At 50.9% G+C, this 27,684-nt stretch overlaps 1 long non-coding RNA gene across 2 annotated transcripts in view; it reads right to left on the reverse strand.

Moving 5' to 3' along the window:
- LOC103350293 (uncharacterized) overlaps positions 1-26,053 on the reverse strand; it is a 30,422-nt gene extending 4,369 nt beyond the window's left edge. Inside the window, exons 1-3 of one of the 2 annotated variants that reach the window (XR_016211230.1) lie at positions 6,997-7,197; positions 2,363-2,445; positions 828-914 (exon numbers count right to left, since the gene is read on the reverse strand). This is a non-coding gene — a long non-coding RNA (uncharacterized LOC103350293). Of the gene's footprint in view, positions 1-827; positions 915-2,362; positions 2,446-6,996; positions 7,198-25,886 lie in introns of those variants that run through there. The other variant, XR_007923683.3, reaches the window with a different exon arrangement.
- Between the last annotated feature and the right edge of the window lie 1,631 nt (positions 26,054-27,684).

A 27,684-nucleotide genomic window follows, 5' to 3' on the forward strand; every position in this document is an offset into this window, starting at 1 on the left:
TTTTTATTTAATGAATATAAATTTCCAAAGTACAGCTTATGGATTACAGTGGCTTCTCCCCCCCCCCCCAATAACTTCCCTCCCACCCACAACCCTCCCCTCTCCCTCTCCTTCTCCCCTTCCATTCACATCAAGATTTCTTTTCTTTTTTTTTTTTTTAATTTTTTGACAGGCAGAGTGGACAGTGAGAGAGAGAGACAGAGAGAAAGGTCTTCCTTTGCCGTTGGTTCACCCTCCAATGGCCGCTGTGGCGCGCTGCAGCCGGCACACTGCGCTGATCCGATGGCAGGAGCCAAGTGCTTCTCCTGGTCTCCCATGGGGTGCAGGGCCCAAGCACTTGGGCCATCCTCCACTGCACTCCCTGGCCACAGCAGAGAGCTGGCCTGGAAGAGGGGCAACCGGGACAGAATCCAGTGCCCCGACCGGGACTAGAACCCAGTGTGCTGGCGCCGCAAGGCGGAGGATTAGCCTACTGAGCCGCGGCGCCGGCTCAAGATTTATTTTCAATTCTCTTTATATACAGATCAATTTAGAATACTGCCTTTCAAATACATCTTAAAAAAAAAAAAAAAAAGACTTGAGTTTAAACATCTCCACAAGTTTGGGGAGCTAAGTCCCATTGAATCCATAATAGCAACTAATAGCATTTAGCTCACTCAGTGCTTTGATGACACAGTATTTTGTCCCCAAAGCAGCCTTAGTGCTGAGAGCACCAGGCTTGGGGTGCAGGTGCACAGCTTCAAAGCTCATTTGCCCAGGCCCAGTCACCTAACGTCTCCAGAACCCGGTGTCTTCATCGGCCCAGCAGTGCTAGCAAATGTGCCTACCTCTGTTGATGATTGTGACAAGGAACCCAGAGACACTCCCAGCCGTTACTCAAAGGCTAGGGCATCCAGCTTCCAACAGAGTCGTTCCTGTTAATTAGAAATCAGAAACTGAAGTGAATATGTTAACCCAGCAGGTGACAGAAGCATGCGGCTTTTTGGCCAAAGAGCTTGGGTCTCCGAGCACCAATAACTCACACCAGCTGTCAGCTGGGGCGGAGCCACGTGGGCCACAGGCCCGAGGGACTGATTGGCTCCTCTTGACTTGGCACAGCTGAGCCGGCCTGCCCGGCTCTCACATCCTGGGCCATCTTTAGCTGCATCTCACTTGCTTTTGTCACTGATTTCGCAGGTAAGGATGCTGAATAGACTTGCTTCATCGTCCATCTGGGGCTCACTGCGTGACAGTTTCCCCAGGTCATTTATTTTCCAGGAAAACAGAAGCTGCTCTGAGTACCAGGCACTGCGTTCACACATCATACACAAAAACTGTGATGCTCAGTTGAGGTGACATACGTGAAGTATAAATAGACACACATACATATTCATATATGTATGATGCATGTAAACATGTAAATGCAAACTATGCGTTCACAGTAAAACTAATAGTTTTATATTTTAATAGTTTGATATTATAGTTCCTGAGGCTTGACTGGGTTTTGAGTAGAGTATGAAGACCACTGGGAGCCAGCGCTGTGGCATATCCAGCATCCCATTTGGGTGCCAGTTCGAGTCCCCGCTGCTCCACTTCTGATCCAGCTCTCAGCTATGGCCTGTGAAAGCAGTAGAAGATGGCCCAAGTGCTTGGGCCCCTGCACTCATGTGGGAGGCCCGGAAGAAGCTCCTGGCTCCTGGCTTTGTCTTGGCTCAGCCCTGGCCATTACAACCATCCAGGGAATGAACCAGTGGATGGTAGATCGCTCTCTGTCTTCTTCTCTCACTTTCTATAATTCTGACTTTCAAATAAATAAATCTTTCATTAAAAGAGAGAGAAATCTAATCTTCTATCCACTGATTCTCTCCCCAAATAACAACAGCCAGATCTGGGCCAGGCTGAAGTCAGGAGCCTGGAACTCCATCTGGGTCTCCCCAACATGGGTGACAGGGCTTCCAGGTACCTGGGCCATCTTCTGCTGCCTTCTCAGGCACACTAGCAGGGACTGGATTGAAAGTGTACTCAAACTGGCCCTCCGATATTAAGCAGTGGCTTAAACCACTGAGCCACAATGCCAGTCCCAGTTATTTAATTTTTTAAAGATCAGAAAAAATCTACAGCACACATCGTATGCAGTGGTGAAATGTTTGAGATCAGAAACAAGACCAAGACACCTGGTGATATGATTTTGTCTCCACAGTGGACTGAGACTGCCTAGCCAATGCAACAAACCAATAAAGCAAAATTGAGAAACAAACGGTGTAAAGAGTGGAGATGATGAATTGTCATAAGTGAGTGGTCTTCAGAAAATACCTGGAAAGTACCGATTGTGAAAAGACCATACATGGATTTCAAAAGCTTTTTGTGCCAAAATAAACTCAACTTTTACTTGGATTCAGTGAACTGAGGTCTGTGTTTGTTTCCAAGGCTTTGTTTCCAGGCTCTTTCTAGATGGCAGGGAATGAACTAAAAAAAAAAAAAAAAAAAAAAAAAAAACTAATGGGTAAATCATTTTAGTAAATGCCCAGGTAGCTCTTCAAGACATCTTTGGCTCCTAATTCACTCACTTATTCTCTGATCAAATGGAGAAATCAGTGCATGGGCCGGCGCCGCGGCTCACTAGGTTAATCCTCCGCCTAGCGGCGCCGGGCACACCGGGTTCTAGTCCCGGTTGGGGCGCCGGATTCTGTCCCGGTTGCCCCTCTTCCAGGCCAGCTCTCTGCTGTGGCCCGGGAGTGCAGTGGAGGATGGCCCAGGTGCTTGGGCCCTGCACCCCATGGGAGACCAGGAAAAGCACCTGGCTCCTGGCTCCTGCCATCGGATCAGCGCGGTGCGCCGGCCGCAGCGCGCTGGCCGCGGCGGCCATTGGAGGGTGAACCAACGGCAAAGGAAAACCTTTCTCTCTGTCTCTCTCTCTCACTGTCCACTCTGCCTGTCAAAAAATTAAAAAAAAAAAAAAAAAGAAATCAGTGCATGGTCTCTTCTTGGCCTGCCCCCCCGTCCTTTGCCTGTTCCCCCTGTCCTGGACTGCGTGTGGTCTTACCCCTTCTTACTACAGAGATTGTTCCCTTTCTTTTTTATAAAGATAGATTAATTAATTTATTTATTTATCTGAAAAGCAAAGATACAGAGAGAAAGAGAGAGAGAATTTTCTATCTGCTGGTTCACTACCCAAATGACTGCAATGGCCGGGGCTGAGCCAAGTCAAAGCCAGGAGCCTGGAACTTCATTCAGGTTTCCCACATGGATGCAGGGCCCCAAGCACTTGGGCCATCTTCCGCTGCTTCCCCAGGCTCATTAGCAGAGAGCTGGATCAGAAGTGGAGCACCTGAGACTCGAACCGGTGCCCAGGTGAGATGCCAGTGCTCAGGCAGTGGCTTAACCCACTACACCACAGTGCCAGCTCCTAAATCTCATTTATAGTACCCAAAACTAACAAAAACCTAAGAAGAAAACTCAAACAAATAATCCAAATGAATCATAAGCCAGCAACCATCCATTCGTCCATCGAGCCACTCAGCCATTCCACGAGAGTTCACTGCACACTTACAAAGTGCCAGGCACCGGATTAGGTGATTGGAGTCAATCAGTGACAAAAGGGACATAACCCCTGTCCTTATGGAGGTGACACTGTGGGAGGTGGAGGGGGGGGGGGGACAGACCGTAGACAACACATAGAATTGTACCTGCAGACAGAAACCACATGGGAGACTGCAACACAGAGAATGTAGCATAAAGAATTACTAACTAGACTTAAAGTTGTTCATAGGGAAGAGAAAAAAATAGGTTAAGGTATCGTGGAGAGAGCAACTGCCAAAAGCAGCTACCTCCAGTAGGGCCAAGAAAACAGCGGGGAGACTAGGAATTATACAACTTAGACACTGAGGAAGACGTCCGTGAGGAAGGCGCCCCACGGAGCTAGTCTCAGACTAAGGAGCAGGCTCTGCTGGCTGGTGCTGGTCTCTCTGGAAGGAGCAAGGGAGTTGCTTCTGCAAGTGATGACTGCGTGCGTGTGACCTCTGCCAGAGGAAGTTAGATGCAAGTTGACCTCTGCCACTGCTGGGGAGAACAGGAAGCAGCGAGTCCCTTCTCCCTGCTTGTGGTGGTGAATTCTACGTGTTCACTTGGCGAGACCGTGGTACCAGGGATTTGGTCGAACGCCACCTAGTTGTCACTGTGAAGGCACTGTCTTAGATGAGACCGGCATTTACATCTGTAGACGTTGGGTAAAGTCAATTGCTCTCCGTGACACGGGTGGGCCACGTGCGATCAGTTGAAAGCCTGAAGAGGAAAGGACCCACTTCCTGCGAGGCAGAGGGCAATTCTGCCCCCAGACTGCCTTGGGATTCAGGCTGCAACATCTGCTCTTCCCAGGGTCCCCGGCCCACAGCCTGCTCTGCAGACTTCAAACTTGCCAGCCCACACAACGGCATGTGCCAGCTCCTTAACAATACAGCTCTCTCTCAGGAGATGCCCACGTATTTGATTGCTTCGGTCCCCCTGGGGAGCTCTGACTAATGCACTCCTCCACCCTTGCAGCTCCCCTCTCACACCACCCACTGGCAGAGTGGAGCAGGCAGGCAGCTGGTAAACCGGAAATTCAGTTTAGGGTCTTAGCCCCAGCAAAGAAGAATATAGGAGAGTGGGTTGGAGCTAAAAGACAAGAGTCATCCCCCGGCATCCGCAGGGGATTGGTTCCAGGATCCCCCAGAGGCATCCGAATCCATGGAAGCTTCGTCCCTTCTTGTCAAATGGCAGAGCATCTGCGTGTAACCTACGCACATCCTCCCATTGCTAGGGTTTCAACCGAGTTCTTGGTTCCCAGCTTCTACCCCTGCCTAACCCCAGGTGTTACAGGCATCTGAGGGACTAACCCAGCAGATGGGAATTATATCTATATCTCTCTTCTCTCTCTTTCCTCTCTCACCTTTTCCTTTCTCTCTCTCCTCTCTCCTCTCTCATCTCTCCTCTCTCCTCTCTCCTCTCTCTCTCTTTCTGCCTCTCAAATATATATAAATAAACCAATAAAATAAACTACCCCCCTTACAGCATGTCCACTGACAGGTGGCAAATTCGTTCCAAGGATAGAGTCCCTGTTCTGTGTGTGTGATGGTGGCACCCTTGAGGACAGATTTAAAGGTTATTGTGTCTGAACCTATTTCAGGGTCAATGACAGAGATTTTTCATTAAGAAAAAATTCAAAATACTCTTCTAAATGCAAGCTCCCAGGGGCCGGCGCTGTGGTGCAGCAGGTTAAAGCCCTGGCCTGAGATGCCAGAATCCCATTTGGGCACCGGTTCTAGTCCCAGCTGCTCCACTTCCAATCCAGCTCTCTGCTACGACCTAGGAAAGCAGTATTGGACTTGGGCCACTGCATCCATGTGGGAGACCCAAAAGAAGCTCCTGGCTCCTGACTTTGGATCAGCATAGCCCTGGCCATTGCAGCCATCTGGGGAGTGAACCAGCGGATGGAAGACTTCTCTCCCTGTTTCTACCTCTCTCTCTGTAATTCTGTCTTTCAAATAAATAAAATAAATCTTGAAAAAATAAAATAAAAATAAATGCAAGCTTCTGAACTTGACTATAATATATATATTCATTTTATTTATGTGAAAGGCAGAGTTACAGAGATAGAGAGAGAGAGAGAGAGTAGGAGACAGAGAGATCTGCTGATTCACTCCCTAAATGGCCTCAACATCTGGGACTGGACCATCTGGAAGCCAGGAGCCAGGAGATTCTTCTGGATCTCCCATGTGGGTGCAGGGGCCCAAGCACTTGGGCCATCCTCCACTGCTTTCTCAGGCACATTAGCAGGGAGCTGGATCAGAAGTGGAACAGCTGGGACTTGAACTGGTGCCCACATGACATGCTAGCACTGCAGGCAGTGGCATAATCCACTAGGCCACAACACTGGCCTCTGAACTTGACTCTTTAGAGCCATGAGATTCACTGCTGATCTAACAATGGGTCCATCCAGGGTGGCCCCAGGGCTGCTACTGCACCGCCAATAACTTTCGGGGCCAGCAAAATTCACTCCTTCCAGCTTCTCTGACCCACAGGTGTGTTTAGGAGACAGCACTGCTCGCATTTTTCACGCTCTCTTCCCAGTCAGATGCAAACAGTCTCCATAGTGACCCTCTGTGAGACCTGGGTTAGAAAGTCCTTACCTAAAACTGAAGATACCTGAGCTGAGAGATCTATCACAAATGGACTCACCTGGCATGACGCCATATGCCAAGATCATTCTAGAAAGCTCTTCTCTGAAACAGAAACAGAAACCCCCCACCCCCAGCACATACACACACAAGCAGACTTTCTCAAGGCCGTGAGAGGACTGATGCTAAGATCAGGGGGAAGCAAATTGGTAGAAGTTGTTCCATCATTTCAGAAAACACTTTGAACAACTGGCATATTCTGCTGCACAAGATACAGGGCTTTGCAGACAAAAAAAATAAAAGTGTGGGTAAAGTGACCCACAGAATCAGCTTTGCAATACAAATGAAGGCAGTGGGGTAGGCTGTAGCACATCTCACAGTGCTGGTTCAAGTCCCGGCTGCTCCACTTCTGATCCAGCTCCTTACTAACGCACCTGGGAAAGCAGCAGAAGATGGCCCAAGTGCTCGGGCCCTGCACCCAGGCTCCTGACTTCAGCCTGGCCCAGCCAAACTGTCGTGGTCATTTAGGGAGTGAGTCAGCAAAGGGAAGATCTCTGTCTCTCCTTGTCTGTCGCTCTGCATTTCAAATAAGTAAAAAGAAATCTTTTTTTGAAAAATGAAAACCACAGGAAATACCACCACGTACTCCTCAGGAAGCCTAAATAGAAAGGCTGACAATGAGAAGTGTTCACAGGCCCAGAAGCAACTGGAATTTGCTAAAAGCAGCCCAAAATTCTACAACTCCTTGGGAGCCTGTGTGGCAGATTTTCTAAAGCTAAATAAATGCCCACCTCCCCACCCAGTCATTCCTATCTTAAGGATATACCCTAGAGAAAAGACTCAAACACAAAAGAAGACAAACCTGTAGAAGAATGTCCACAGCAGCTTTATCTGTACTAGCCACTGCTTGTCCACAATTCCAGCTCGTGACAGATGACTGGGTGAATGCGCCACGGGGCAGCCGGGCCCTGACCCGCTCGCAGCAGCAGCAGCCGCCCTGGAGAGCTGTCTGCACGCTCAGCGAGGTGGACAAGTCGTACCTGGACCGAGGACATCTTTCTTCATACTCTGATGGCCAAAAGCAAACTACTGAGCTGGTGACTGACTCAGGTGTCTATTGAAACATAACGCTGGCTTGTAGATTCCAGAAACGGGCCTCGGGCGCGCCAGCTGAGGTACCAAGCAGGGTGGCCCTGCCCAGTCACCAGGCCGGAGGCTTGACTTGGTTGTAAGAGACCGCGAAGCGACACCATCACCACAGGCTCGCTAAGCGAGGGCTCCAGGCTGCGAGGCCTCCACCCTGATGGTGAAACCCGGCAATCTCTGAACACACTGCTTTGTCTCTTTCAGACCGCAGCCAAGTGCTGTCTTGTGGCTACTTAGGTCTCCTGTGATGTCCTCCTCCTGAAAACGCCAAGCCACCAGGCCAGTTTCCCAAGGAGCTGCACTGATGTCCGAGATACCGACTCTCAGACCCGTAGCTGGTTTCAGCCCCGGGCCGTGCAGCCCAACCCGCCTTGCATTCTCTTTAGAAACCCCCGAGGGTCCTCACTGAGCTGAACGGCCGCTCTTAAGATGTGCGTGTGCGGTTAGTGCAGGTTACAGACTTTGTAACATGCATGCTATCCCGTGAAGGGAAACGGGAAGGAGGGAGGGAAGGGGAGAGGGAGGGAGAAAAGGAAGAAAGGAGAAGGAATAGAGGCCAGCACCTTCCTTGGGAAGGATTCTAAGAAGTCAAATCATCTCCAATTATCTGCTGACTGCTCAAAGAGAAGTATATGCTTAAATCTAGCAAATATGCATCTTCATAAATCAACATAAACACATTAGAACCAATTATAAGCAAAACTCGAGCTGCTGTCAAGTATATATATATTTTTTTAAGATTTATTTCTGGGCCGGTACCATGGCTCATTTAGCTAATCCTCTGCCTGCGGCGCCGGCACACCAGGTTCTAGTCCCGGTCAGGGCACCGGATTCTGTCCCGGTTGCCCCCCTTCCAGGCCAGCTCTCTGCTGTGGCCTGGGAGTGCAGTGGAGGATGGCCCAAATCCTTGGGCCCTGCACCCACATGGGAGACCAGGAGGAAGCGCTTGGCTTCCGGCTTCGGATCGGTGCAGCGCGCTGGCCGTAGCTACCATTTGGGGGGTGAAACAACGGAAGGAGTCCTGTCTCTCTGTCTAACTCTGTAAAAAAAAATATTTATTTATTATGTATAAAGGCAGAGGGAGAGAGAAAGAGAGAGAGGTCATCCATCCGCTGGTTCACTCCCCAGATCCGAAGCCAGGAACCAGGAGCTTCTTCCGGGTCTCCCACGTGGGTACAGGGGCCCAAACACTTGGGCCATCCTCTACTGCTTTCCCAGGCCATTAGCAGATAACTGGGTCAGAAAAGAAGCAGCTGGGACACGAACTGGCACCTATATGGGATGCTGGTGCCACAGGCAGAGGCATAGCCTAGAGCCTACTACACCACCACAGCTCTGCCCCCTTGCCTTTTTTTTTTTTTTTTTTTTTTTTTTTTGAGAGGCAGAGTTACAGAGAGAGGGAGACACACACATACACACAAAGAGAGAGAGAGAGAACTCCCATCGGCTGGTTCACTCCCCAAATAGCTGCAATGGCCAGGGCTGGACCAGGCCGAAGCCAGGAGCCCTGAGCTTCCTCCAGGGCTCCTACATGGGTGCAGGGGCCTAAGCACTTGGGCCATCCTCTGCTGCTTGCCCAGGCACAGTAGCAGAGAGCTGGATGGGAAGTGGAGCAGCCAGGACTCAAACTGGCACCCACATGGGATGCCAGCATCAAAGGCAGTGGCTTTACTAGCTATGCCACAGCACCAGCCCCGAACAGGGATGTTCTACAACCAGAAGTGGTTGGTGGTTACATGAACGGTGCACTGCCCACCCTGCAGACAGAACTCCTACCTCAGCTTGAGTCTGGTGACGCGCTTGCTCCCGCCACCTGCTGCATGAAGCCACACTCACATGAGCTTCAGGAGATAGGACAAGCGTTTGATGTCACCACTTCAGAAGCAAGACCATTGTCCAACATTAGGGATTGCCCGCATAAATTGTGTGTTGTAATAGTCTTGGAAAAAATCATGAGGCGGAAATCTGTTTATTGGCATAGCCAACTCCATTGAAAATCAGAGATTTACATTTAAAACTAAGGATATGTAACTTAGAAGATTATCTGTAGGGGCTTGCATTGTGGTTTAGTGTGTTAAACCATGATCGCTGATGCCAGCATCCCATATGTGCGTCAATTCGTGTCCCATCTGCTCCACTTCCAATCCAGCTCCCTGCTAATGCACTTCGGAAAACCAACTGAAGATGGTCCAGGTACCGGGGCCCCTGCCTCTCATATGGGAGACCCGGATGAAGCTTCTGGCTCCTGGCTTCAGTCTTATTTGAAAAGCAGAGTTACAGAGAGAGAAGGAGAGGCAGACAAAGAGAGAGCAAGAGCGAGAGCAGGAGCGAGAGAGGAGCGAGAGAGGCCTTCCATCTGCTGGCTCACTCCCCAATTGGCTGGCTCACCCCTCAAATGGCTGCAATGGCCAGCACTGGTCCAGTACAAAGCCAGGAGCCAGGGACTCCATCTGGTGTTCCACGTGGGCGGAAGGAGCCCAAGTACTTGGACTGTCTTCCACTGGGTTGGAAGTGGAGCATCCAGACCTCAAACCAGCACTTTGATATGAGATGTTGGCATCACAAGCAGTGGCTTAACCTGCTGTGCCACAACACCAGCCCCTATAATGAATTACTTTTAAAAGCCACAGAATAGGGACCAGTGTTGTGGCATGGTGGGTTAAGCCTTGCCTGCATCACCAGCATCCCATATGGGTGCTGATTCAAGTCCTGTCTGCTCCGCTTCCTATCCAGCTCCCTGCTAACGCGCCTAGGAAAGCAGCAGAAGATGGCCTAAGTCCTGGGGCTCCTGCACCCACATGGGAGACCTGGAAGAAGCTCCTGCCTTCTGGCTTCACACCAGCTGTTGCAGCCATTAGGGAAGTGAACAGTGGATGGAAGACCTCTCTGTCTCTATCTCTGTCTCTTCCCCTTTTTCTCTGTAACTCTGCCTTTCAAATAAATTTTTTAAAAAATATGTTTAAAAGAAAATTGATTTTTTTTGACAGGCAGTTAGACAGTGAGAGAGAGAGAGACAGAGAGAAAGGTCTTCCTTTCCGTTGGCTCACCCCCAAATGGCCGCTATGGCCGGCATGCTATGCCAATCCGAAGCCAGGAGCCAGGTGCTTCCTCCTGGTCTCCCATGCGGGTGCAGGGCCCAAGGACCTGGGCCATCCTCCACTGCATTCCCGGGCCACAGCAGAGAGCTGGACTGGAAGAGGAGCAACCGGGACAGAATCCGGCGCCCCGACCGGAACTAGAACCCGGGGTGCCGGTGCCGCAGGTAGAGGATTAGCCTAGTGAGCCGCGGTGCCGGCCAAGAAGATCGATTTTTAAAAAACCACAGAATAATATGTTTAGGAAACAATTTTCCTCAAATTTCAATGCCTGCAGATCCATAGATATAAAAAAAAAGCCAGGAAAAAAACAACTCCTCCCTCCACCAACAGATGGCATTAGCTGTAGCGAATGGTCATCGTGACCTGCAGAGAGCTCGTTCCCCCAGGCGCGTGGCTGTGCTGTGCCCACGCAGTTGCTCACATATTACCTACCCCATCACGGCCCATAAGCGTAAAGCCACCGAGAATCCTGACCGTGCTTGTAAGAGGCGCACAATTATAAAAGGGACAAACATAGAGATGGTATTTATTTTGAAAGTGGTGAGGAAATGAGGAATAAAATGCCGCAGGTGCAGATGGAGCGGACTGTCACAGTGGGAAGAGTCTCAAAAGACAAAAAATAAGCAGTGCAGGAAAAGCACTGTGCTTCTCCAAGCCAAAAAAAGCTGCAAGGGAGAAGCGAGGAGGATGAGGAGGGGGGAGGGGGGGAGGGAGGAGGACGAGAAAGTGAGACTGTTTACAGGGAGAAAAATTCAATCTGTGGCTGGATAATCGGGATGAGACCTGTACCAGCTGCTTTGGAAGAAGGCGGTGGAGAAGGGGTAGCATCGAGCATGCCCAAATTCAGGTCAACCTTCACGGATTTAAGGAGAAGGAAGGGCCACGCCCAGGCAGGGGTGGCCAACCAAGCCTGCGAGCAGCCCCGCCGCCTAAGCTTCCATCCCCGGTCCAGAGAGGAGAGACCCTGGCGGGGGCAGAGCCTCCCTGAAGTGGTCCACAGCCCTGCAGATGGGGGAGGGGCAAGAGCTCTAAGCGATGCTGCTTGCTTCCGTGTGGCCAGTGGCACCCCACAGCCACCAGGCCCGGGGCAAGGCGAAGGTCTGGCCTCAGATCTGTCAGGCAAACGGCAAGGCAGAACCAAACCAAAGCAAACAGGCCCTAGCCAGACAGGCAGTCATCCGCACGCCTACACAAAGCCAAACAGAAACAAAACCCATCTCCTTCGGACGCCCAGCAGCCCAGCCCTGCTCCAACGCCAGCTGCAGCCCCAGCTTCAGGATCAGGCACCCTCTTCCCCAGGGCAGCGGGGCAGAGACCAGGCGGGTCGGCTCGCTTTTATTTTCCATCACTTCTGGAATCTGTGTTTCCCTGCAGCTGCTATGGCTCCTCCAAGGTCGATTCTAAGGGAAGGAGCTGGCAGTCTCGGCTCGTTCATGGTCTAAAATGAGAGGGCTCACTGCTTCTTTTAAATTACGGCTGGAAGATCTCTCTCTCTCTCTCTCTCTCTCCTTTTCAAAGAAAATAAAACATAAATACGTAAATAAAATTACTGGGGCCAGCATTGTGGCACAGCAGGTAAAGCTGCCACCTGCAATGCTGGCTTCCCTTATAAGTGCCAGTTCGTGTCCCGGCTGCTCCACTTCTGATCCAGCTCCCTGCTAATGGCCTTGGAAAAGCAGTGGAAGATGCCCAAGTGCTTGGGCTCTTGCACCCATGTGGGAGACCTGGATGAAGCTCTCGACTCCTGGTTTCAGCCTGGCCCAGCCCTGGCTGTTACAGCCACCTGAGGAGTGAACCAGTGGATGGAAGATGTCTGTCTGTCTCTCTCTCTCTCTCTGTCTCTGTAGCTCTGACTTTCAAATAAATAAATAAATCTTTAAAACAAAATAAAATATTGTTGAAGTATAATGTGTGTGTAGAAAAAAAATATACAGATTTGGGCTGGCGCCGTGGCTCACTAGGCTAATCCTCCGCCTGCGGCGCCGGCACACTGGGTTCTAGTCCCAGTCGGGGCGCTGGATTCTGTCCCGGTTGCCCCTCTTCCAGGCCAGCTCTCTGCTGTGGCCCGGGAGTGCAGTGGAGGATGGCCCAAGTGCTTGGGCCCTGCACCCGCATGGGAGACCAGGAGAAGCATCTGGCTTCAGATCAGTGCGGTGCGCCGGCCGCAGTGCGCTGGCCGTAGCAGCCATTGGAGGGTCAACCAATGGTAAAGGAAGACCTTTCTCTCTGTCTCTCTCTCTCACTGTCCACTCTGCCTGCCCAAAAAAAAAAAAAAATATATATATATATATATATATACAGATTTGAAGTGTGTAGTCTAGTGAGCTTTGACAAATACATATAACAGCAAAATTGATCTCCCAAGCAAGATCTGGGACTCTTTCCTCCTGATTAAGTTCAGGGGTGATTCCTGTTCGGGTTTTTACAACCATGTATGCAGTTAGCACTCCAGATCCGCAGGTGCCCCATCTGTGAATTCAATCAACTACAAATTGAAGCTATTTGGGGGGAAAGTGAATCTGAATTGAACATGTGCAGACTTTTGCTTGTTGTAGTCACTAAACAATTTAGAATAGCAACTATTTATATAGTCTTTATGTTGTACTCGGTATTATAGGGAACCCAGAGACGATTTAAAGTACACAGGAGGATTGTGTAGCTTATGGGCAAATGCTATGCCATTTTACATAAGGAACCTGAGCATCTGTAGACCTTGGTCTCCACGGGGGTCCTGGAACCAATCCCCCGTAGGTACTGGTTGGTTCTATCTGTTCTCGAACTTTACAGCAGAGGAATCACACAGTATGCATCTTTTGTGTCTTGCTTCTCCCACTCAATCCTAAATGTGGTTTTAAATTAAACTAACCAAGTTTATTTTTTAAAAAGACTTACGTATTTGAAAGGCAGAGTGACAGGGGGTGAAGGAAAGGGAGTAGAGAAAGAGAGAGAATCTTCCATCCACTGCTTCACTCCCCCAAAGAGCCAAAGCTGTCCCAGACCAAAGCCAGGAGCCAGGAACTCCATCCTGGTCCTTAACAAGCATGGCAGGGGCCCAAGCACTTGGGCCGTCTTCACTGCTTTTCCAGACTCATTAGCGGGGAGCTGGAGTGGAAGCAGGGCGGCTAGGACTGAAGCTGGTGCTCATATGGAAGGAACGTCACTGCTGCATCACAACGCCAACCCAAAGTTTACTTCTGAAGAAGGATTGAAGGGTGGCTGAACACACGGAGTAGAAACCTTTGTGTCACCCTAGTACTATGTGCTTTTGGGGTACCCCACTTCCCTCAGTGTGTGCGCCCATATGTGTTCCACTTATCTGGAACAAAATGGAACGAGAAATCTTTGCCTGAATGCAAAGTCATAGAAGGAAACATAATTGACCTCAAGGCAGCAAACATGAAGCCACGTGAGAAAACTGATGACCACAGGTGTGAAATCATTGCTCTTGGTCACCAAAGGGGCAGAAGGGGAGGCTCTGTGTCCTGGGTTCTCAGCCTTGGGTCCCGTGTCCCACTCTCCCCCTCCCACAAGACTGCTGCTGTGGGCTGTGCTTGCTCGATTGCCCAAAAGTGTGAGGGCATCAGAGGGGCCCACTTATTTCTCAAGGGCAGAGAGAGACTTCCAAGTCATTTTCCACTTTCTAGAATTTTCTTTTCACTATTTTTTTCTCTTCAAAAGGAATTTTCCTCTTCTTCTGCAAAATGAAAAAATAACCCTTAGGACATTCCAGAAGTCAGTGACCATGACCACAATGGAGAGACCCCAAAATGAAGTTCATGGATAAACAGCGACCTCTGAGAATTGCGACAGCAGTACCCAGGGAGTTGGTTCTCTCCCTCGTGTGCACACATCGGTTGTGATCAACAGGAAGACTGTGGCCTCAACAGCTGACACGCAAGATGGCAGGACGCCAGCTGCCTCCTTTCCGGCATTCCTGGCCCCATTTTGTATCTCTCCAGGGGCGGCAGCTGGGGCTGTCTCCCATGCTCTGTGCCCACATCAGCCCCCTCCAGGCTGCACCCTTAGTGAACAAAAGCCCTCCCCCCGCCCCCTGGCATGGGCCCAGCTTGTGGTGTCTAATGTACCTCAAGCGTGCCCAGGCCACTCTTCCCTGGCCCCATCGGTCACCGCCCGGGGCTGCTCTCACCGCCTGACTGGAGCCTGGCGCTCATCTAACTCGCCCCTCCTCCAGCTTCAGTTCCCCGTAGTCCCTGCCAACTCCCAAGCAAGAAAGATAAAGGAAGTGAAAGGCTAGCAAGCGTGCTGAGAACAGATTGATGCCATAACTACTGCCTGTAGGGGAGAACAGAGCTCCACTCCAGTTTGTGCAGGCAGAGGGGCAGCAGGGACTACCATGAACGCCACCAGGCCTGCGCCGAGCCGGCAGCATCACAGTTAGGACCGTGCCCTCCCACAGAGGCTGCGAGACAGAGACCCTGGAGCTCACCCTACTGATGAGCCCACTTCGAGGTCCTTGCAAGATGCAGGAAACACACACACGTCGAAGGCACAGAGGAAGAGTCTTGGCTGTGAGCCCTTTGTTGTAAATGCTCTGAGAGCGGGAGGCTGGGGGCCTGTGTTTGACGCTGGCTGGAACAAATCCATCTGACAGCCCTGAGCCTCTCTAGACAGGAATCCAGAGGGAGCCCTGGGGACGCCATCTTTGGCTGCTAGAAGCTGCGCCAGGTTAGTTAAGTCTCTCAGGGCAGGCACGTGACGGGAGGCGTTAGGTGCCAAGTGGTCTTGCCATTCTCACTACCATCACCCCAGACGCTCACCCTTGGGCTCCTGACCTTGCCCTTGCGACTTGCCCACCTGCTGCCAACTCCATTCTTGCCCATGAGCTGCCAGTGACATCACCATCCCGTCACCACTTGCATATCAGACTCTGGGGCTCACCTGCTGCAGCCGGCAGACAGAGGACCCAGCCTTCTCCATTGCTTGGGTTGCTGATGCTACGACTCCCTCAGCTTTTGCCCCCTGAGATTCTCCTCCCCCAGTGCCCCTGTGAGCCAGCACCAAGGCATCCCAGTTACAGCCACGCCCTGTGCAAGGGCCAGAGTAGTAAATTCCTTCCTCCTCATTGTGCCTCTCTCCCTAGAACACAATGGCTCCTGAAGTTAATCTTCCATAGCGCCATCCCCCATCAAAGCTGCCCAGGTAAATTTTTGCAAAACCCAAGTCGGGGCAGAGTTCCCCTCCTTTCCCCTGGTACCCCTCACCCTGGGTAAACCAACCGTTCTAACCAGGACACTGTCCTACACTGCTATTCAATGAGGCTTTCCTCCTGACTCCTTCCCCCATCGGAGAGGCGGCTAGAACATTTACAGCACAGCCCTGTAGGAAGTACTGGAGGATACAGCAGAACAGAGAGTGCATTCTTAGCTTCTGAGTTTCAAATAAGCCTTTGAAGTTTATGACAGAGGCAGTCACGCTGTGGGGGCTGGTTGGTGACACAGAGTTAAGCCATTGCTTGCGACACTGGCATCCCATAATCAGAGTATGGGTTTGAGTCCCAGCTACTGTAATTCCAGTCCAGCTTCCTGCTAATTCCCCTGCAACAGCAGCACATGATAGCCCAAGTACACGGACCCCTGACATCTTCATGGGAGACCCGGTTGGAATCCCTGGCTCCGGCTTCAGCCTGGCCCAGACCTGGCTGTTGTAGCCATTTGGGAATGAATGGAAGTGGATGGAAGATTCTCTCTCTCTCTCTCTCTCTCTCTCTCTCTCTCTCTCCCCCTCCCTCCCTCCCTTCTCTCTCTCATCTCTCTCCTCTCTCTGTCTCTCTGCCTTTCAAATAAGCAAATGTACGTTTTGTTGTGTTACCATTTTGTGAATCTAAGTAAACTGGTATTTTAATGAGGATTAACATGAAGGTGCCTTTACAGCACTCACTCCATTGCGAGTTTTTTTCATGTAACACAAGCTGAAACGGAGCCAAATGGCTGATAGCAGGGGACCCACTGCTTTGTTCTGGCTGGTTGATACAGCACAGTGGCAACTGTGTGTCCCGGTGCAAATGAGATCGTTTGGTTCTGGATGTTTTTCCCCAAACTGGACATCTGGTGGCTAACACAAGACACGTTCCAGAGCGGTAAATGCTATAGTCCTCAGACTGCCACTTGAGACCCATCTGGCTGTGACTCCCTGCCCTGCGAGAACTTCGGGCAGGCGCTGGCTGCAGAGGCTCTGTTGGGGTGAAGGGCCCTTGACCGTCGTCGCTGATGGCTGATGGCTGATGGCAATCAGGAACCGCCCAGTGTCACCTTGAAGGGCTGCGTTTTCCTGGACCATTTGGAAAATGTCCTCTGCGGATGCTTGTGCTTGGTTTGTTAATAGCACTCTGGGCTCAAGTCATTCTCTTTCATCCGTCTCATCTTTCATGTATTCCTTTTATTTGATTTTGCTTATTCTGCTTTTGTGTGCATTGCCATAAACTGATCGATTGGTCTCATCTTTGCCCCACTTGGCTTGTCATTAGTTTAAAGGGCCAAAGCCGCTGCCTCTCAGGCCAGCGCTGTGGTGCAACAGGTTAAGCCGCCACGGCTTGTGATGCCAATATCCCGTCTCAGCGTGCCAGTTCACATCCCAGCTACTCTGTTCTGATCCAGCTTTCTTCTGCTTTTCCTGGGAAAGCAGCAAAAGATGGTCCAAGTGCCTGGGCCCCTGTACCCGTGTGGGAGACCCAGAAGAAGCTCTTGGCTACAGATCGGCCCAGCTTTGGCTGTTGTGGCCATTTGGGGAGTGAATCAGCAGATGGAAGACCTCTCTCTCTCTGTCTTTCCCTCTCTCTGTCTGCAATTCAGCCTCTCAAATAAATAATCTTTAAAAATAAACAAATACATAAATCTTTAAAAATACATACAATGCGCCAAATTCGGCTCTGATTTGGTAGAGGAAAAAACCTTGGAAAAATCGTAAGCCTTGAGGTTGAAATTGTCATCTGGTATTAGAGAAACTGGCCATCCTGGCTGGTCCAGTGTGACAGGACAGGAAGAGCAAAACCTCACCCTACAGAGGCCCCGCAGCAGCTGGGTCCCAACAGCCCCCTGCACAAATGAGTCCAAGCCAAGACCAGTGGAAGGAAGCCCAGCCCTCCTCAAACAGCTGCCCACAGAATCCTGAGCAAATGAAAGAGTTATTGTCACAAGTCCCTACGTCTGAAAGGGCTGCTGACAGGGACCAAAGAAGCTCCTGGCTCCTGGCTCCGGCCATTGTGGCCATTTGGGGAGTGAACCAGTGGATGGAAGACCTTTCTCTGCCTCTCCTTCTCTCTCTCTGTAATTATGCCTCTCAAATAAATAAATAAAGTTTTTTTTGGCCTGTGCCGCGGCTCACTAGGCTAATCCTCCGCCTACGGCGCCGGCACCCCGGGGTTCTAGTCCCGGTCGGGGCGCCAGATTCTGTCCTGGTTGCCCCTCTTCCAGGCCAGCTCTCTGCTGTGGCCCAGGAGTGCAGTGGAGGATGGCCCAAGTGTTTGGGCCCTGCACCCGCATGGGAGACCAGGAGGAAGCACCTGGCTCCTGACTTCGGATCGGTGCAACGCACCAGCCGTAGTGGCCATTTGATGGGTGAACCAACGGAAAAGGAAGACCTTTCTCTCTGTCTCTCTCTCTCTCCACTATCTAATTCTGCCTGTCAAAAATAAATAAATAAATAATCTTTTAAAAAAAAAGCGCCTAAAAATAGCCAAGGCGAGAGGGGCACTCTGGTCCCTTACCCCTCCCAAAAACAGAGCATGTCCTGGGGGGCAGCTACCCTCAGGTGCCTGCAGCAGGAGGGAGCTGAGGCCAGGAGAGATCCGCCCACCAGCCCCGTTCGATACCCCCATCCTTCCAGCCTCTCCTCCCTGAGCACCCGCCCGCAGAAGCCCTGGGTCTCCTTACATTCTCACACCTTCCTTCTCTTGGTCCAACTCACAACATGGGCAGAGTAGGTTCTATCGTCCCCTTTGGATCTTCGGTTTCCAAGGGGCTCTTCTGTCCCTATAGAAATCTGTGGGCCGTTCTCCTGTTGAGTTGCCCTATGTCAAGTTCATTTCCAGGCCCAGTCAGAGAGCCTAAGAGGGTAGTGGTAAAGTTTGTCCCCACTACAGAAAGAAATAACAGAATTATTTATATATAATACAAGTCTCCTGTGTTCAAAGATGGTTATAGGAGGCAGAGTGGACAGTGAGAGAGAGAGAGACAGAGAGAAAGGTCTTCCTTTACCGTTGGTTGACCCTCCAATGACCACTGTGACCGGCGCACCGCGCTGATCCGAAGCCAGGAGCCAGGTGCTTCTCCTGGTCTCCCATGCGGATACAGGGCCCAAGCACTTGGGCCATCCTCCACTGCACTCCCAGGCCACAGCAGAGAGCTGGACTGGAAGAGGGGCAACTGGGACAGAATCTGGTGCCCCGACCGGGACTAGAACCCCGGGGTGCCAGCGCCGCAGGCGGAGGATTAGCCTATTGAGCCACAGCGCCGGCCTGGCCTATTGATTTAAGACAATGTATTGAGACACCTGCATTCCATATCGAAGTGACTGGGTTTGGGGACCATGCTGTGGCAGCAGCCTATATGGGCGCTGGTTCAAGTCCCGGCTGTTCCACTTCAGATCCAGCTCCCTGTTAATGGCCTGTGAAAGCAGTGGAAGATGGTCCAAGTGTGTGGGAGACCAGGAACAAGCTCCTGGCTCCTGGCTTTGGATCAGCCCAGCCCTGGCCATTTCGGCCACATGGGGAATGAACCAGCGGATGGAATATCTCTCTATGTCTCCCTCTCTGTGTAACTCTGACTCTCAAATAAATAAATACATCTTTTTTTTTTAAGTGATTGGATTTGAGTTCCAGCTCCATTCTAATTCCAGCTTTCTGCTAACACAACAACAAGTGATGGCTCAAGTATGTGGGTCCCTGACACTCGTGGGAGAGCCCCAGACAGAGTTCCTGGCATCAATATGGCCCAGCTCCAGCCGCTGAGGGCATTTGGGGAGTGAACCAGCAGATGGAAAATTTCTCTGTGTGTGTGTGTGTGTGTGTGTGTGTCTCACTCACCCTTTTTGTCACTCTGCCTTTCAAAAAAAGAAAAAAAAGAATGAATCCTTAAAAAATTAAATAGGGACTGGCATGTGGTATTGTAGGTAAAGCTGCCGCCTGCAATGCTAGCATCCCACATGGGAGCCAGTTCATGTCCCAGCTGCTCCACTTCCAATCCAGCTCCCTGCTAACGGCCTGGGAAAAGCAGCAGAAGATGACGCAATGCTTGGGCCCCTAGAAACCTCATGGGGAACCTGGAAGATGCTCTTGGCTCCTGTCTTCAGTCTGGTCTCTGTGCTGGCCATTGTGGCCATCTGGATAATGAACCAGCGGGTGGAAGAGGTCTCTCTCTGTCTCTCCTCTCTCTCTGTAACTCTTTCAATTAAATAAATAAATATTTAAAAATAAAATAAAATGAATCTAAAAAATAAAATAAAATAATTTGTTCTCAAAACCTGACTGCACAGGACCAACCTCACTGAGTATTCATGAAGAGTCAATGAGACTGTTAGGTAGGAAGTCAGATATGAGCTTATGTGTGTGTGACATAAAGGCCTAAAGAGAAGACGTCTATGTCCAGCACATGCATCTGCATCTCAAAGTCATCCGGATAATGTTTCAGGGGCAGCCTGGTATCCGCATCCTGCCCTGCCCCCTTCTACCCAATAACCTGCCAGGTGAGGGGTCCCACCCCTTCTGCCTGACAAATCTTCTACAATCTCCAAGGTGCAGCCCAGTATCTGCATTTCAAACACCCTGCTCCCGATCTCCATTCTCTAGGGGGTCTTGCTCACCCTTCCTCTAAACTCAGGACAGGCACCTTCCTCCTGTCTGATAACTTCAGGGAGAAAACTCAGATGGAAGTTTTTCTATTTACATCCAAAAAGCCCTTTGTTCCAAGAGGAGCACAGGTGGGGAAGCAAGACCCACCTCCTTAAAAACCCCTGGCCTCAACCAGATGGTGCGCTCAGCCCTCTGCCTCTCTGCTGAGCCGCCCGCCTGGCCTGGTCAGGTGTAATCTCTACTCAACCATGTAACCTCACCCCCCACCCCCCAGTCTGAGCGACTGCACTCTCTCTCAGGTCCTGTCTGGAGAAGTGCCCATCCGTTTTTTGTTTTTTGCTTGTTTGTTTGTTTGACAGGCAGAGTGGACAGTGAGAGAGAGAGACAGAGAGAAAGGTCTTCCTTTACCATTGGTTCACCCCTCAAATGGCTGCTGCGGCCAGCGCACTGCGTTGATCTGAAGCCAGGAGCCAGGTGCTTCTGCTGGTCTCCCATGCGGGTGCAGGGCCCAAGCACTTGGGTCATCCTCCACTGCACTCCCAGGCCACAGCAGAGAGCTGGACTGGAAGAGGGGCAACTGGGACAGAATCCGGCGCCCCAACCGGGACTAGAACCCGATGTGCCGGCGCCACAAGCCTATTGAGCCATGGTGCTGGCCAACCCATCTGTTCTTGCAGATGTCCCTACCCTAATAAACTTTGCTACTTTTTACTTTCCACTACTCTGTCTCACGCCTGAATTCTTTCTTGGGCGAAGACAAGAACCCTGCCATTCTCCGGTAACAAGATGTGTCCAATGAAGGGTGGCACGCTGACATAAGGATCAGCCTGGGCTGAAGGCCAGAGACAAGAGGCAGATACAAGAAAAGCTCTCCGGGGCAGGCGTTGGGGCAGAGGTGAAGCTGCTGCCTGGGATGCCCACATCCCGTAACAGAGCATCCAGGTTCAAGTCTCAGCTCTGCTCCACGTTCCAGCTTCTGACAATGCAGACCGGGGAGGCGGCAGGTGATGATCAAGTGCTTGGGTCCCTGCCACCTATGTGAGAGACCCGGATTGAATTCTGGGTTCCTGGCTTCAACCTGGCCCAGCCCTGGCTATTGCAGGTATTTAGAGAGTGAACTAACAGATGGAAGAGCTCTCTCTGTCTCCCTCTCTCTTCCTTCCAAATGTACAAAAATAAGCGCATGCAGCCCAAATCACAATAGCTAAGATATAGAATCAACCCAAATGTCCATCAACTGAAGACTGGATAAAGAAATTATGGGGGGCCGGCACTGTGGCACAGTGGGTTAAACCTCCACCTGCGGTGCCAGCATCTCTTATGGGAGCCAGTTCTGGTCCTGGCTATTCCTCTTCCAGTTTAGCTCTCTGCTGTGGTCTGGGAAAGCAGTGGAGGATGGCCCAGGTTCTTGGGCTCCTGCACCCACATGGGAGACCAGGAGGAGGCACCTGGCTCCTGGCTTCAGATTGGCACAGCTCCAGCCATTGGGGAGTGAACCAACAGACTGAGGACCTTTCTCTGTCTCTCCCTTTCATTGTCTATAACTCTATCTCTCAAATAAATAAATAAAATCTTAAAAAAAAGAAATTATGGGATACATACACCATGGAATACCATACAGTGGTGGAAAAAAATGAAATCCTGTTGTTTGCAACAAATTGGATGCAACTGGAAAACATTAGACTTAGTGAAATAAGCCAGTCCCAAAAGAACAAATACCAGCTGGTGCCGTGGCTCAATAGGCTAATCCTCCGCCTGTGGTGCTGGCACACCGGGGCTCCAGTCAGAGCACCGGATTCTGTCCCGGTTGCCCCTCTTCCAGGCCAGCTCTCTGCTGTGGCCCAGGAGTGCAGTGGAGGATGGCCCAACTGCTTGGGCCCTGCACCCCATGGGAGACCAGGAGGAAGCACCTGGCTCCTGGCTTCAGATCAGCGAGGTGTGCCAGCCACGGTGTGCCAGCCATAGCGCGCCGGCCACAGCAGCCATTGGAGGGTGAACCAACGGTAAAAGAAGACCTTCCTCTCTGTCTCTCTCTCTCTCACTGTCCACTCTGCCTGTCAAAAAAAAAAAAAAAAAAAAGAACAAAGACCATTTATTCTCCCTGATCAGTGCTAACTAATAGAGCACCTAAAACGTAATCTATAGAAGTAAAATTGACACTTTGAGATGCAATGACTTTGAACAACTCTTATCTCTACAGGAACAGTTTTTAATACTATTTGTTTAACTCTTTACTTAGTATAGAGTTAATCCTATCTGTATAAAGTTAATTGAAGGGGGGGCCGGTGCCGTGGCTCACTTAGTTAATCCTCCGCCTGCGGCGCCGACATCCCATATGGGCGCCGGATTCTGTCCCAGTTGCTCCTCTTCCAGTCCAGCTCTCTGCTGTGGCCCGGGAGGGCAGTGGAGGATGGCCCAAGTGCTTGGGCCCCTGCACCCGCATGAGTGACCAGGAGGAGGCAAGTGGGTTCTGGCTTCGGATCCACGCAGTGCCGTCCATTGCGGCCATTTGAGGAGTGAACCAACGGAAGGAAGACCTTTCTCTCTGTCTCTCTATCTCTCTCACTGTCTATAACTCTACCTGTCAAATAAATATAAATTATAAAATAAAAAAATAAAGTTAATTGAAAATAGATCACAGTAAAAAATAAGAGTAGGGATAGGAGAGGGAGGAGGAAGAAGGGTGGGAGTGCAGGTGGGAGAGGGGTGGGTAGGGTGGGAAGAATCACTATCTTCCTAAAGTTGTGCTTAGGAAATGCATGAAGTTTGTCTACCTTAAATAAAAGGCTTCTGGGAAAAATAAATAAATAATTTTTTTAAAAAACACATGCAATCTGATAGTTTCTTATAAAATTTAACATATACTTACCATATCATCCAACCATTCTATTGCTGTTATTACCCAAAACATGAAAATATATGTTCACATAGAGATTTATACATAAATGTGTATAGCAATAATACAAACATGGGGATCCTTACAATTTAAATATTTTCTTTGTTTAATTTTATTTATTTGAAAAGCAGAGAGAGAGAGAGAGAGAGAGAGAGAGAGAGAGAGATCTTCCATCTGTGGATTTACTCCCCAAATGGCTGCAACTACCAGAGCCAGGAGCCTCTTCTGGGTCTCTGCACGTGGGGTGCAGGGGCCTAAGCACTCAGACCATCTTCCACTGCTTTCCCAGGTGCACCAACAGGGAGCTGGATCAGAAGTAGAGCAGCGAGGACTCAAACTAGCATCATATGGGATGCCGGTGCTGTGGGCAGGAGCTTTAACCCACTGTGCCATAGGGTAGGCCACAGATTTTTTTCTTTCTAATTTTTATTGACACAAAGAGAACAGATTTCATGTATTTCATAGTGACTTTGTTTACTATTCTAGAACTGGGCAATATTTATGTAGTGAAGAATAAATATTCCAGTGGGTCAGGTAGAGGAGCTTGGTTTCATAGAAAGGAGCTGAAGAAAGCAGAAACAAGGACCAGAAGAAGCTCCTGGCTCCTGGCTCCTGGCTCCTGGCTCCTGGCTCCTGGCTCCGGATCAGCTCAGCTGTAGCCTTTGCGGCCATTTTGGGAGAGAACCAGTGGATGGATGACCTCTCTATCTCTCTCTCTCTCTCTCTCTGCCTCTCTCTGTAACTTTACCTCTCAAATAAAGTCTTAAAAAAAAAGAAAAGAAAAAGAAGAAAGAAAGAAAGCAGAAAGAAAGAACAAAAGAAGTAGATTAGTCACTTCCAAGTCACCTTCTTCATAAAGTGGGGACAGGGAGACAGAGCAACAGAAAGGTAGCTGATTGGTTAATATCAGGTTGCCCTTTGTGTAAAGATTAAAGTAGAAGGAACCTCATCCTCGTGCCCATTGACAGGGGCCTGCCTGGAAGATGTGGCTGTTATCTCTGGAATCTGATTGCCCGGGAGGTTTCAGTGTGGTGATGTGATCTTCAGCAGGAGTGACTACTTTTTTTAAAATATTTATTTATTTGAGAGGCATAATGACAGAGAGAAAAGGAAGCAGGGACACAGACACAGACTCAGCTCTTCTATCCACTGGCTCAGTTCCCAACAGCCAGAGTCAGGCCAGACTGAAGCCAGGAACCCCATCGGGATCTCCCACGTGGGTGGCAGGCCTCCAAGCTCTGGGGCCATCTTCTGCTGACTTCCCAGGTGCATCAGCAGGAAGCTGGATCTGAAGCGGAGCCTGCAGCATTGCAAGCTCTGCTTAACCGAGACCACATCACAGTGCTGGCCCTGTTAGGTAGGAAGTCAGAAATCGAGCCCATGTGTGTGTGAGAAGGGCCTGAAGACCAGCACCTGCTGCAGAAGCTCCAGGAGCCCAGCATCTTGCACCTCAACGTCCTGCTCAGACCCTGATAACCTCCCAGGTGGTCCCAGCCCTTCCCAGCTCCCAGGAGAATTTTCTCTCCTCAGGACCAAATGGGTTACCTGACCTGATAACATGTGCAATAAAACCTTCACAGACACCCTAAGGGAAGCCCCTCTGCTCTGCCCAGAGCCAGCAAATCTGGGGAGGAATTTGCTAATTTTCACCCCACAAACCCTTCTGCCAGGACTCTCCCTCCTTTGTCTTGGAGAAGAGGGGTAGGTGGGTAAAAACCTAGGAAGTCCAAACAGACTGCGTGCTCAGCACTCTGCCTCTCTGCTGAGCTGCCCCCTGCCCAGGTGTACTCTCTCCATTCAACCATGTAACCTCGCTCTCCCCCAGTCCTAGCGACTGGGCGCTCCCCCTCTCTCTGTCCCTTCCATTCCGATGGATGCCCTATTGCTAATAAAGCCTCATCACTCTACTCTCTGTCTCACACCAGGGCTTCCACAGCCTCCCGACAGCCCCATGGCTTCTGTATTTTTATTTAGCATTTGTAATCGTCAGACACTGGAAACAACTGGAACACCCATCAACATGGAAACGGATCACCCTGCTACAGGGAAACCAGCAACAACCTTGGTTCTGGTCACGTGGAAGAATTTCCACACGGACAAGGCAGTGAGCAAAGCAAGATTTATTGACGTCAGAAACCTCCTGCCTCAGCGGTCAGAAGGGAGCTCCAAGAGAGGAAGACCCCGGAAACTGGTGGAAGTGGAGTCTTTTAAGCACTATTTGGGGACCAATCAATCAAGGGCGGGGACAAAACCCTGTCTAGGCTGCTCCTGATCAAATAAAAAAACCCTCAGAAGGGTGGGATGGATAACTTCTCTATTCTCACGACAAAACTAGAAACTCAGAAGGCTGGGGTCAGCACTTCGACCTTGCTAAAGGCAGCTTTTGTGGAGAAGCACGCATCTTGCACATTTTTAAAGGGCCCCCCCCCCTTTTCTCATTCCAGCAGGGACCTGACCTAACTGCCTGTTAGCCCATGTAACTACCACACCCCCAGACAACGGGTCCAAAGAGCACATAGACAGCAGCCACACAGATGAATCTCAAAGGCACGAGGTTGAACAAAAGATGCCCACCACAGGTGCGCATGTACTGGGGATTCCTAGGACATGGGAGCTTCTAGAAAAGGCACAGCTGTTCTGTGGGGACAGATGCAGACCACAGGGTGCCTGGGGCTAGGAGCCGGGCAGGACGCTCGCACTTGGAGGGTTACAGAGAAGTTACCTATCCCTAATAGCAGTGACCATCACTCGTGTAGAAATTCATCAAACTGTACACTGAAAACGGGAACCTTCTTTAGCAGGCATACCTCAATGAACTTGAACTTCTAGAAAATGTTCCGCTTTAGCAGGCTCTCAAAGGCAAGCTCTGACTGCAACAACGGGAATGTGACGATTGAAGGCAGCTCTCCCAGGATCCACACTAAGCCATTCCAATCCAAAAGCTGGGAGCAGGCGGGGGAGGTTGGGGCTCACTCCCCAGAAGCCCCCGCCCCCACTCAGTTTGTGGGGATTCAAAGCCTGCGAGAGCCAGACGGATTCCTAAGTCAGCTCACCTTGCCAAGTTCCCCTCCTGCAGCCAGCGCTGACTGAAACTATTTCTGGCCCAGGAGCAACATCCTTGAGAAGTTATCTGGAAGGAGTGGGGGAGGTTGCCACGGCAACCTGTCCCGGGCCCAGCCCTGGCAGGGCTCCAAGGCACACAAATAAGCCACTGGAATGCAGGGCTCTGGGCGAGGTGGCCACAGACTTGCCAAGTTTCCAGGAGAACCAACAACGTGAGGCCTCAGACAGGCCCTGGAAGGCCTCAGGAGGGAACCTGGGACCTTAGGATAGGCCCGGGGGAATATCAACCACGCACAGATGACACATGCGTGGGAGTGTGCAGCAGCTCACGCACACGTCCTCCTCCGGGGACAGCAGCACTGCTTCTTGAAAGAGAGTCTGCTGGGGCCGGCACTGTGGCGCAGCAGGTTAAGCTACTGTTGCAACACCAGCACCCCGTGTTGGAATGCCAGTTAAGTGCCATTCAACTCCATGGTAAAGTGCCTGAGAAAGCAGAGGATAATGGCCCAAGTGCTTGGACCCCTGCCACCCACGTGGGAGGCCTGGATGGAGTCCCTGGCTCTTCTCTTTGACCTGGTCCAGCCCTGGCTATTGGGAACATTTAAGAAGTAAACCAACGGGATGGAAGACCTACCCCGCCCCCACCACCCTGCCTTCAATCTGCCTTTCAAATAAAATAAAGCAAACAGGAGGGAGGGAGGGAGGGAGGGAGGGAGGAAGGGAGGGAGGGAGGGAGGGAGAGACGGAGGGAGGGAGGAATGGAGGAAGAGAAAGGAGGGAGAGGCTGTTGAAATCTGGCTTCAGGGTCAAATGTAGATTCCAGCACCGGCTCTAATTCCTATACCAGCTACTGGCGCGGTTCTGAAGGCGCTTCCTCACCTCCACATCCTCACCCCAAGGTCATGTCCAGAGACCTTCCAGGATCCTCCTAAGCCGGACTGCAGCCTCCCATCTCCCCCAAGCCTCTACCCTACTTGGCTTTTCTCCATGCCTTGGCACCAGCTGCCCTACTCTGATTGCCCTGTTAATGTCAGCTCTGGGAGGGCTGAGATTGAGGTCTGCCTCCTCCAGGCTCTGTGTCCAGCACATAGCAGGTACACAAGGAATGCTGCTGAGTGAGTACCTGGAGCATGCCACACCCCAGGAGTAATGTGAGGGTCAAGGGAGGCGCTGGGGTGAGCGCCCACCTTTAGCAGGGGCATCAGCGCCCTTGCCAGGCCCAGCCTGCGCTGGGTACCTTGCCCTTAGCACCTCGATCCACACCGAAGAACCACTTTCAGGAGCCGGAATTTGGCAGAGCAGTTAGGATGCCTCTTGGGACACCTCCATCCCGCTGGAGTGTCTGGTTCAAAGCCATTACGCCACTTCCAGTGCAGCATCTCTGCAAGTGCACCCTGGGAGGCAGCAGGTGGCGGCTCAAATACTTGGGTCCCTTCCACACACATGGGAGTCTCTCTCTCTCTCTTTCCATCTCTCTCTTTTTTTTTTTTAAGATTTATTTATTTATTTGAAAGCTAGAGTTACACAGAGAGAGAAGGAGAG

Source organism: Oryctolagus cuniculus, chromosome 7 (genome assembly GCF_051225735.1).
Source record: "Oryctolagus cuniculus isolate XC-2025 breed Fujian yellow rabbit chromosome 7, ASM5122573v1, whole genome shotgun sequence".
Classification (NCBI taxonomy): Eukaryota; Metazoa; Chordata; class Mammalia; order Lagomorpha; family Leporidae; genus Oryctolagus; species Oryctolagus cuniculus.